This window comes from Triticum dicoccoides, chromosome 7B, assembly GCF_002162155.2.
Source record: "Triticum dicoccoides isolate Atlit2015 ecotype Zavitan chromosome 7B, WEW_v2.0, whole genome shotgun sequence".
Classification (NCBI taxonomy): Eukaryota; Viridiplantae; Streptophyta; class Magnoliopsida; order Poales; family Poaceae; genus Triticum; species Triticum dicoccoides.
The window spans coordinates 304,171,557-304,183,891 of NC_041393.1; the positions used below are offsets into that span (position 1 = coordinate 304,171,557).

At 46.4% G+C, this 12,335-nt stretch overlaps 1 long non-coding RNA gene across 1 annotated transcript; it reads right to left on the reverse strand.

The window, feature by feature from the left end:
• Positions 1-802: 802 nt before the first annotated feature.
• LOC119341277 lies at positions 803-1,925 on the reverse strand. Its single transcript, XR_005165008.1, has 3 exons — positions 1,663-1,925; positions 1,338-1,586; positions 803-863 (listed from the first exon to the last, which is right to left on the reverse strand). It is a non-coding gene; the product is annotated as an uncharacterized LOC119341277 (long non-coding RNA).
• Positions 1,926-12,335: the final 10,410 nt, after the last annotated feature.

The window sequence follows — 12,335 nt, forward strand, 5'->3', positions numbered from 1 at the left end:
CGTATGATCCAGAATTTGTAGTGTTAAAAATTGTGTAGCACATAACTAGCCTTATTTAGTAATAATAGCAGAAATGTAGCATAAGTAAAAGATGAGTCCCATTAATGCCCACTGGCAAAAAGCTGAGTGAAGACTCGCGATCCTACTGTATCTCATTGATCATCTGAAAATCCTGTAACATGATAAGTTGCAGCCACAAGGGTCAATACATTGAATGTACTGGCAAATCACACACAATGATATAGCAAACCTACATCCACAAGCAAGGTATGACAAACAGAACACTCAAGTTGGTTTGTAGAAGAATGTCTTCACCTACCTCCACTAACTGGAATTACAACCCCTCTAATTTATTCGCCCATGATAATACCAAAGATCCTAAGTTAACATGACAAGAACTTCAGTAGTCTCTCAAGTGCGCTCTGTCAATGACTCATTCTCTAGGAACCATAGAGCACTCATCCAAGGATGCATTCACCCGATTTAAGTTCCGAAAACTACACCTCGCCTCAAGTGTGCTCTGTTAGTGGCGCGTTCTCTAGGGACAATAGAGTGCTCTGCCAGTGACGCATTCACCTCGTAAAAATTCTCGAGCCTAAAACTATAAACGCTCACCACTTTCATGAATCACTCGACTCATACCCGCTCTACCATAGCAAGCTAATCACACCATCACATACTACAAACAGTCCATGAATATGACAACACAGAATATAACGATCAACCAAACATATATCATCACACAACAACTACACATGCATAGCAGAAATATAGAATTCACTATAATCAATAGTGCAACTTGCCTTGAAAGGTGCTGAAGTACTCTAACACTTAATTTTGGTTCCCTTCGCGGTCCAAACAATCTATACATTCAACGAAGGCATCGATAAATAAACCGTACTCACATTCAACAACAAATAATTCAAATAGAACTCCAATAACATAAACATAACAGTAGGTAAATATAAGCTACAAGCTAATAAGATCACAATCCAAAAGGAATCAATTAAATTGGATCAATAGTTTAAAAGATATGGCCTCCAAAATGTAAATTTTAAATTTGAACGAATCCAAATTTAAATAGTGCAAAGTGTGGAATTTTAGTTCTACCAGATTCTCAATATGAGTTCGTAGGAAAAAGAATTGATGATTTTGGATTTACGGACCTCAAGTTATAGCCAAACAAAAACTATTCTAAAATCTGCCAAAATTGTGTTGCAGCTGCTGCCATGCGGGTGCCACATGGACACAACTTAAAGCAAAACATTTCGGTAATAAAAAAATGGGCAACCTAATCTCAGTTGTCGAAAAGAGATCGAACGTATGGAGATGCTCACCGGAACAACAGGATGGATAGTGCCGGACTTGAGGACGATGGCCACGGGCGACTCGGCGGTGATGCGGCCGACGGGTACAGAGGGTATCCGGTGATGGAGAGATTACAGAAGGGTGTAGAGCGCGACGGAGATGAATTAGGTGTTCTCCGAGACGATTGGAGCTTGCTCCTGTGACGATAGTGACCCGCTGGAGCAGCAATGGCGGCGAGGGCTTCTGGTCGAGGTCCTTGCACTCTTATGGATGCGCCTCTATGCGATATAGATGGTTAGGGGGACATAGGAGGTTAAGGCAAAGACGACAGAGGGTAAGGGAGGTGCTGGGAACCTTCTGTGGCGACGAAATCGACCGACGAGACCTTCTGCAACGGCTGAACTTCGGCGAGATCGAAATGAGGCAAAACGGGCATGGGAGATCTCAAGTTGGTGAAAAATCGGACGAATAGGAGCAAGCGAGTATTTATATGGGGTCATGGATGTACTAGGGGTAAGAGATTGGTCGATTGGATGAGGATTTGGATCGAGAAAGTGAAGAACTCGTGCGCGTGCAGGAGTTCGTCTCCAGGATGAAGACGACCCGGCACGTCCCGACGTCAGTGCAATCGAGGAGGAAAAAACAGAAGAAGGAGAGTCTTGCAGGGTGTGGCGTGCTCGCTGAGCGGAAATGGGCCTCCGGCCTGCTAGCTTGCTGATGCTGCGTAGCGCGCACCAACGTGAAAAAAGGAGTTGGGCTCCATAGTGCCAGATTTCTTTTGAACAACTTTTGCTACAGGAAGTAAAATATAGTTAAATAAAATATGAAATTAAAGCCTAAAAAAGTGCATGAATACACATGAAAACTTTATTACTACTATATAAAACAGTAAACATTTTTACAACACAATTGAAATTTTGGAAAATTATTTTATGCAATAGGAGGCTATAAAGAGCATTATAATAGCAACTATAGAATAATTTTGAGTTTCTAAAATTCCCAAAATAAATACTGTGAAATCCAAACAATATTATTAGCACTATGAACATTTATAACAGGGGAGAAGTCATGTTATCTGCACTCCAATAATTTGCCTTAAGTTGCAATAACGATTTAAATATTCAGAAAATTCAAATATGCGTAGAAATCAAGATGAAAAATAATGATCCTATTAACATACCAAATCTGAAAATTTGGGATGTTACAATTTGCTTGACGGATTTGTGACACACCACCACCACCATGGAAAAATAGTAATATGTAGGATCATATTCTTGAGTGTTATTATTGCTGCTAACCATGAAAAGATCACAAGCCGATGAGACTGACTGGGAGAACATGAAGAACAAAGTGTTACATGATAAATTTCAGCAAATGATGAGTGGACAGGTGCAAGATGTGCTGAACTGATTTGAAGGGGCCATGGAGAAGATAGATGGCATTGAGAAGACGTTTGAAACAAAGCTAGATGACAAGTTTAATGAACTACTGGCTCGTCTTCCACAAGCTCAATCGGCTGCACCTGTTGCACCTCGGCAACAACAACAACACCAACAACACCAACAACACCAACAACAACAACATCGTTGCCTTCCAAATCAAGTGCGATGAGCAATGCGCGTTCCCCTTGAGCCCGGCCAAACTTCTGGTGCCGGTGCACCTACTATTGATGCTTCTATGGATGCTGCTGCTACCGAGGAGGATAACGATTACACGAGTGATTATGAGGAAGAGGTTGATGGAAATCAGAACTATGTGCAACCACGAGCACAAGCACCAGGTCGTCCACATGCAAATAATCACAATGGTAGGGTTGCATCACCCCCTCAGGTACGAGATCAAGACCATCTTCCTAAACTAAAATTGAATATTTCACCATTTGAGGGCAGATACATTCCTGATGTTTATCTTACTTGGGAGCTAGAAACTGAATAATCTTTTACATGCTTACGATATCTTGAGGATAGACGTGTTGCTACTGCTGTTTGTGCATTCACTAGTTTTGCATGGGTTTGGTGGTCTGAACATTGTAGATTATATCAGGATAATATCCCAACTAATTGGGATGCCTTGAAAAGTGCTACGCGTACTCATTGAGTTCCACCATATTATCAACGGGAATTACTTTAGAAATTGCAACATTTAAGACAAGGAAAAATTCTGTAGAAGAATATTATGAGGAATTACAAACTGGCATGACTAGATGTGGTATTGTTGAGGATAATGAAGCTATGCTTGCATGTTTCATGGGTGGGTTAAATAGTGAGATTTAGACCATCTTAGAGTATAAGGAATATAACAATACCACTCATTTATTCCATCTTGCTTGCAAAGCTAAACGTGAAGTGTAGGATAGACATGCATTGGCGTGAACTAATTTTTCTGCAGGTCGACCTTCATCATGGACACCGCGTACAACATCTATTTCCACTCGCCCATCTGCACCACCACTTACTTCATCTGTCACCTCTAACCGTGATAAAGGCAAACAGGCACCACCACCATCAACCAAGAGTACACCTTTCAGTCCCGCGCAGAGCTCTTCTTCATCTATGGCATCAACAGGGCCAACACATGATGTTATATGTCGCCGTTGCACTAGTCGTGGTCACTATGCGAGCAAATTCCCATCTCAGCGTGTGATAGTTGTTCGTGAGGATGGTGGATATGAGTCTGCTAGTGATTACGATGAGGAGAATCTGGCTCTTATTGCGAGTGAAGAGCAGGTGGAAATGATTCTGAACAAGAGATGCAATACATGGCTGCTGAAGACGCTGACAGGTATGAACGTTTAGTTTCTCAATGTGTCTTGAGTGTGCAGGTCACACAAGCTTACCATCACTACAAGAAATATGTCAACTTGTGACCTTCTGTCAGTGACCCTAGAAGAATTAGTCTTAAATCTACGACCATTTGAGACCAATTGGTCAAAAGTTGTTCGAAGGGCTCCAAACCCTAAACCATAACGACCATTTTGGTTAGAAAAAGGTCGTAATTTTCTTACACGAAATGGTTGTAAAGCAAACAACACTGGTCCGCTACCCTATTTCTAGCTGATCACGACCAATATAGATGGTCATAGCCTTGTAAATTGTGGTGCATTGCTACGACTAGGCGCCACCTCATCAGTTTTGCCTATGTGTCATGTCTATGTGTCAATTTTTGCCCTAGGTTGTGAAGTAGCCTATATTTCCATCATTCCCAAAATTCCCCAAAACATTGGGTATTCTATCCGAATCATTGCCACATGAAAATATTCAGCTCCATTTTCCTGTTAAATCTTCCTCGGCAAATTTCAAAAGTTTCTGTTCAACTAGAACCATTGTGAAGGAAGTACTAGCTAGGCATATCCTAATGAGCTGAATTTTTGCAACATCTTCTATATTCCCAAATCATATCTCTCCATAAAATTTGAGCCCCATCTAACAATCCATGTGAGCTCACCATCCAATCTTTGTTTCTGGTAATATTTTCAGTTTGTGAAGCAACTATATTTTATGTTAATTTATAATTGCTGGAAATTTACGAGGACATGACCCTGCCCATAGAACCTCTATCCACCAAATTTTAGCTCATCTATTCTAGCCAATTTCCCTCAACATTTTTCCCAATTTTCTGTTCAGTGGATAGCACTTTGACGGAAGTACCATTTTTATTTATCCAAATGGTATGAAATTTTTAAAGTGCCTTCATATGCCCAAATTATCCTCCTCCTCCAAATTTCAGGTCAATCGATTCATTCATTTGAGTCCAGCTTCAACATTCATATTTCTGTCCAGTGTGGTACTCCCTCCGTCCCAAAATTCTTGTCTTAGATTTGTCTAAATACGGATGTATCAAGTCACGTTTTAGTATTAGATACATCCGTATCTAGTCTAATCTAAGACAAGAATTTTGGGACAGAGGGAGTACTTTGCAAAGCAAGTGACACCTAGGCTCCTTCATTTTAGCTGCAAATTTTCCAAGACACTATCCTTAGTAGATGATCATCATCGGCCAAAACTCAGGCCCACTGATCATGTGCATTTTCCCTACCACTAATCAAACACTTGGCTGCTAATTCATGTTTGAGCTTAGTTCAGTCTCCTCGCGAGATTCATCTATTGCCTTCTTCTTCCTGATACCTACCGGGGGAGTGCCCAACCCACTAGACATGCCTAGTGAGGGAGTCCTGGATTAGGGGGTATCCGGACAGCCGGACTACATACTTTGGCCGGACTGATGGACCGTGAAAATACAAGACTCAAGACTTCATCCCGTGTCCGTATGGGACTCTCCTTTGCGTGGAAGACAAGCTTGACGATCCGGATATTAGATTTCCTTCTTTGTAACCGACTCTGCATAAACCCTAGCTCCCTCCGGTGTCTATATAAACCGGAGGGTTTGGTCCGTATAGGGACGATCACAACAATCATAATCATCATAGGCTAGCTCTTAGGGTTTAGCCTCTACGATCTTGTGGTAGATCAACTCTTGTAATACTCATATCATCAAGATCAATCAAGCAGGAAGTAGGGTTTTACCTCCATCGAGAGGGCCCGAACCTGGGTAAAACATTGTGTCCCTTGCCTCCTGTTACCATTAGCCTTAGACGCACAGATCGGGACCCCCTACCCGAGATCCACCAGTTTTGACACCGACATTGGTGCTTTCATTGAGAGTTCCTCTGTGTTGTCGCTGTAAGGCTCGATGGCCCGTCTCGTTGTCAAGGACAACATCACCTCTGGGGGAGCGCTGGCTGTAGGCCAAACTCTTTGACTAGGTGGCTTCGTCATGGCCGCCCGATCGGCTGCCGCGCCGACGATGACCTCTCGGGTCATCACGAATATCATCCACGTTAATTCGGAACTCGCCGAACAGATGGATCCAATAGAGCTCTCTTCCCTTAGTGAGCTCTTGGATCGCATCGTCGCTTTGGGAGTCGCTACAAACTATGACCGGATTGGGCTTAAATCCGACCAAAGGGATATTAAATTCCCACTGGTCACCCACGAGATAGCGGTAGTGGAAGAGCCACATATGGACCGTCCCTCTATTTTGAGGACGAACTATGTCCGGATCACCGAGCTCTTTGAGCCGGATACCCGTCGCGGGAGGAAATGACCCATACCCCGAACTTAGAATCGGGCGACGGGCCGGAGAAATCGGGCAACACCCTGGAGCCCAGGCTGTCAAGCCCGGAAGCTCCTCTGCCCCTGGGCGCTAGATCGGATCAGAATCCAGATTCAACTACACCCACCCACCCAGACTTAAGCCGTCTCTCCCATATCAGACAAGAGCCACAAGAGACAGTACATCGCTACTGGACCAGATTCCTCCTTGTGATAAACAAGGTCAAGAACTGTCGCGAGGAGGACGCAATCTCACTTTTTTTGCAAAAATTGCACAAGCAAAGGGATCCTTAATGCTATAAGTCGCTGTGACATAGCACACTTTGCCGACTTAGCAGCCATACTACAGAAGTACTGCACGATGGAAAGTACCTGGAAAACCCAAACAGACTTTTGGGATAATCCGGCTCTCGCCAAACCTTCCCTCCGAGCTAAAAGGGCAAACTCTCCTAGGTTACCCGATCCAACTCCCAAAAAGTCGAAGCCCACTCCAGGACGTGGAACCGTATTGGAAGAATGGCTCAATGGGCCATGCAAAATTCATAGCACGTCGGATACTAAGCCAACACATAGCCTTAGAGCATGTTGGATACTCCGGCAGGTAGCAAAAAGCGGCGAGGATCTTTTGGTAAATAAAGCAGAGCAACGTCCCGCTGAAGACAGCAATGTGGTATTAACAGTCTTCGAGACTTTCGCCTCAAATAATAGGCGCAAGCGAGCTCATCGAAATCTCGCCGAAATCTGCCACGTAGCAAAAACAAATCCGTGGAACGACACTGCTATAACTTTCAGTGCCAGTGATGAACCCCAATTCCCGACAGTGTGGGCACCTGCCGCGTTGGTCCTTAGCCCAATCGTGGATGGCTTTAGGCTCACTAAAGTACTCATGGACGGCAGAAGTGGATTAAACTTGATCTATGAAGAAACACTCAGCAAGATGGAAATTGATAAAAGCCGCATTGAGCAGAGCGACACAACCTTCAGGGGAATTATACCTAGTCGGGAAGCAAGGTGTGCGGGAAAAATCACACTCGATGTGGTATTCGGCACCCCGGAGAATTACAGGTCCGAAGAAATCACATTCCAAGTGGCTCCTTTCAGCAGCGGATACCATGCCCTTTTAGGGCAGGACGCACTATACCCCATTACGGGTACATGAAGCTTAAAATGCCCAGACCCAATGGAATCATCACTCTAGCCAGTGATCCGGACGTCGCACTCTGCGCCGAAAATAAAACTACAGCACTAGCCTTGGAAGCATTATCCGAAGCCCTAGCGGCCGAAGAACTAACAACGCTGCGCGCCACAGTAGACAGGGACGACGTGATACTCGATAAATGACCCAAGTACACATCATTTAAACCCGTAGATGAGATAGTCAAATTCCAGGTCCATCCAATGGACCCCACGAAGACAGCTTCCATCGGGACACAGTTAAGCCCCACAACGGACGCTGCACTACGAGAATTCCTATGCGAGAATCGAGACATTTTCGCCTGGCATCCTTCAGATATGCCGGGCATCCCACGCAGGCTGGCCGAACACGGCCTCAATATACTGAAAGGATACAAGCCAGTCAAACAGACTCTTAGGCGCTTCTCAGAGCCTAAACGGCAAGCCATGGGAGAAGAACTAGCCAAGCTACTTGAAGCTGGATTCATCAGAGATATCAAACATCCGGATTGGCTGGCAAACCTGGTAATGGTACCAAAGAAGGACAAATCCTGGCGCCTATGCGTGGATTTCAAAGACCTCAACAAGGCTTGCCCCAAGGATCCCTTCCCACTCCCTCGCATCGACCAAATCATCGACGCCACCACAGGACACGACTCACTATGTTTCCTCGACGCATACTCTGGATACCATCAAATAAAGATGGCAGAGTCCGACCAAGCAGCAACGGCCTTCATAATGCCGTATGGCCCTTTCTGCTTCAACACTATGCCTTTCGGGCTTAAAAATGCCGGCGCAACCTATCAACGCATGATTCAAACATGCCTGGAGAAGCAAATCGGCAAAACAGTAGAGGCATATGTGGACGACGTGGTCATAAAAACAAGACACGTCAAAACCCTAATAGATGACTTGAGGCTTACATTCGATAACCTCCGAACATACGACATCAAGCTAAACCCGGAAAAATGTGTTTTCGACGTACCCTCTAGGAAGTTGCTCGGCTTCATCGTTTCCAATAGAGGAATTGAAGCAAATCCGGCAAAAATCCGAGCTCTATCGCAGTTGGCTATCCCAACAGACCTCAAGCATATCCAGAAACTAGCTGGATGCGTGGCTGCCTTAAGCCGCTTTATCTCCTGACTAGGAGAAAAGGCACTATCCCTTTATTGCCTTCTTCGACGCACCGAACACTTCGTGTGGACGGACGCGGCCGCAACCGGACTGGATGAAATAAAGACCTTATTGGCCAGTAATCCAGTCCCGAAAGCGCCAAATATTGGCAAACCCATGTTACTATACGTAGCTACGACACATCAGGTTGTCAGTGCAGTGCTCGTCGTCGAACGAGAAGCAGACGGATACAAGTTCCCGCTCCAAAAGCCAGTATATTATGTGTCCACTATCCTCACTCCATGCAAATCCCGATACCCGCACTATCAAAAGATAGCGTACGCGGTCTTCATGGAATCCCGGAAGCGACGACACTACTTTCAAGAGTGTTCAATTACGGTGGCCTTCGAAGTACCACTCAATGACACAATAAACATCCGCGACGCCACGAAAAGGATTGCTAAATGGGCCATCGAACTCCTTCCGTTCGACATAACATACAAACCACGACGGGCCATTAAGTCGCAAGTATTGGCTGACTTTGTCGCCGAATGGACAGAAGTCAAACTCCCTAAAGAGTACGGCGCGTACTCCAACCGGATCATGCACTTCGACGGCTCTAAAATGCTGGCCGGACTGGGAGCGGGTGTAGTCCTGACTTCCCCCACCGGAGACACGGTCCAATACGTACTCCAAATATTATACACAGACTCCAACAACACAGCCGAATACGAGGCTTTGTTGCATGGCCTTCGGATGGCAGTCTCTATGGGCATTCAACGCCTGGAGGTGCGCGGGGATTCAAACCTCGCAATATCACAAATACACGGAGATTTTGATGCCAAGGATCCGAAAATGGCGGCCTACCGTAACGCCATCCTCAAAATGTTAGCTCGGTTCGAGGGGCTCGAATTCCACCATGTGGCTCGAGAAAACAATCAAGCGGCGGATATCCTCGCCCGCATCGGCGCTAAACGCGACCCTGTACCACCTAACATATTCCTGGAAAAGCTGTTCAAACCATCCGTGGTATGGGAAGGGGAGTCCGACAACACTAGCCCGGATCCGAATACAATCCTAGATTCCGAACCATCTGACGTAATCGGAGGCTCTGCCACCAAAATAACACCTTCGGCCCACGAAATCATGGCTGTAATCGCCTCGTGTACCGAGACTTTCTTGGCCTACCTAAATAGGCAGGAGCTCCCCGAGGACCAAAATGATGCACGTTGTATTGTGCGGCGCTCCAAGGCCTATAAAGTCCAAGAGGGAGAACTCTACAAGAAAAGTGCGACCAAAGTGCTCCAAAGATGCATCTCTGAAGAGGAAGGGCGGCAGCTCTTGGCTGAAATCCATGCCGGACTCGCCGGACACCACGCCGCGACTCGGGCACTTGTCAGCAAGGCCTTCCGCACCGGTTTTTATTGGCCGACAGCCCGAGCAGACGCACAGGACCTTGTCCAGCACTGCGTCGGTTGCCAGCTTTTTGCCAATCAGAGCCATATGCCCCCTACCGCTCTCCAAACAATCCCCATCACTTGGCCCTTCGTGGTCTGGGGGCTGGATATGGTCGGACCCCTTAAAGGGGAAGCCATAAGAAAAAAAATACTTATTGGTCATGGTGGACAAGTTCACCAAATGGATAGAAGCCAAACCAGTTAAAACGGCCGAATCCGGACCAGTGATAGACTTCATATCAGGGGTTGTGCACCGTTACGGCGTCCCTCACAGCATCATCACCGATAATGGCTCAAACTTCACAGCCGATGAAGTGAAAACTTGGTGCAGAAACATGGGCATTAAGCTCGATTACGCCTCCATCTACCATCCCCAAACCAACGGTCAGGTCAAACATGCAAATGGTCTCATTCTGAGCGGCATCAAACCCAGACTAGTGCGGTCCTTGGCAGAATCGGACACGCACTGGGTCGAGGAGCTCGACTCCGTACTCTTGGGGCTGCGGACCACGCCGAATCGCACCACTGGATACACACCATTTTTTATGGTGTATGGCGCAGAAGTAGTACTACCCTGCGACATAATACACGACTCACCTCGCGTGCGCCTATACGAAGAGAAGGAAGCCGAGTTAGATCGTCAGGACAACTTGGACGCCCTGTAGGAGGAGCGCGATGTCGCCAAAGCCCGTTCCGCATTCTACCAGCAGCAGGCTCGACGATAGCAAAGCAGAGAAGTGCGGGCCAAAACTTATAATATTGGCGAACTCGTTCTACGCCTACCGGAGAAGAAGGACAAACTCAAACCTAAGTGGGAGGGTCCCTCCATCATCGATAAAGTCCTCACCGGAGGAGCGTACCGCCTGCGTAATGCATCCGATAACAGACTCAAGCTGAACCCATGGAACGCGGCCAGACTCCGGAGATTCTATGCATAGTGCCGAACTCAGTGTTCATCTCCTTACCCCCGCTCTTTTAATTATGCTCCCCCCTCTTTTTTTTCCTTTCTCACCCTTTTTCCATTCTTCACACAAAGTACTCAATACAATACGGATGCTCGGATCACTCCCGCCGCACTATGTGTGTAAACCATACCTGGGGGCTTCCTATATGGAAGCTAAATATAATTACTTTCATGGCTTCTTGCCTATCACATATGCGTCCTCTTTCATATGTGCCTTTTCTTCACCATTATATGCATCGATATGACTTAAGATGTGGCCATGCTGGGTTGCCTGGCTCTTGTGTTTATGCCCTACGTTCCCGTTAATTCGGCTAGGGCATAAGGGGAGCACCTCTGCGATTGTTACTGCCGGTTCAGCCGGATATGTACCTCAGACTGGGTGAAGCCGAAAGCTAGCGTTCTTAAGGGAATATTCGGTCGGTGAACAAGAGATGTTTCTTTCATTTATTACAAACGTGAATCCCCAGATGTTTTGTATCTTGCGTTTCTGTTCACAATCCGGACATGTACATTGGTGCATGCTTGCCCAGGGAAAGGAACCCCTAACGGAACTATTCTCCCTGGAAGATGTTTCTTACTATCCATGTAATATAACATAACTAGTTGGGTACTTGTCTGTTCAAGCACTTATGACCCCGGCGTCTGGTTTCCACGCATACCCCGGTTCTGCATAACTGAGCGGGTATTCGGATACACCCCGGACTGTCGGATCCGGGGGCTGAAGCAAAACGGTCTGCCATGACAAATGATCTTTAATCTGGCTAGGGACTACATATGTCCATTGAATTACACAGTCACTTGGACCGACTATATTCTTCCTTTATACCTTCCAACAGGCTATCTAGCTTGCAATCCTGTTGGGAATACTTTGCGGCTAACGCTACCTGGTCATACACCAGACTCACGGGAATTTCTTGCCCATTTGGCCCCGCCGGTCCGACTTCGGCCATATGGTTCGGGTCAAGCTTGGTGTAGCGCGTCTTCACCATGGCCCAGGCTTCCCTCGCACCTTGTCGGCAAGCTGACATCTTCCACAAATGGAAGCGCCGTCGTGCTCCTTGGAGCATATCCACGAGCTCCCCCATGCCTTTTGGTAGGGAAGTGGATGGCCACAAGGCCTGGGCAATACCCTGCATCACCTGCCGAGCTCGCTCGTGCAGCTGTGAGAGGTCTTGTAGTAAATCACCTGCGGACGCGGGCATCTCCTCT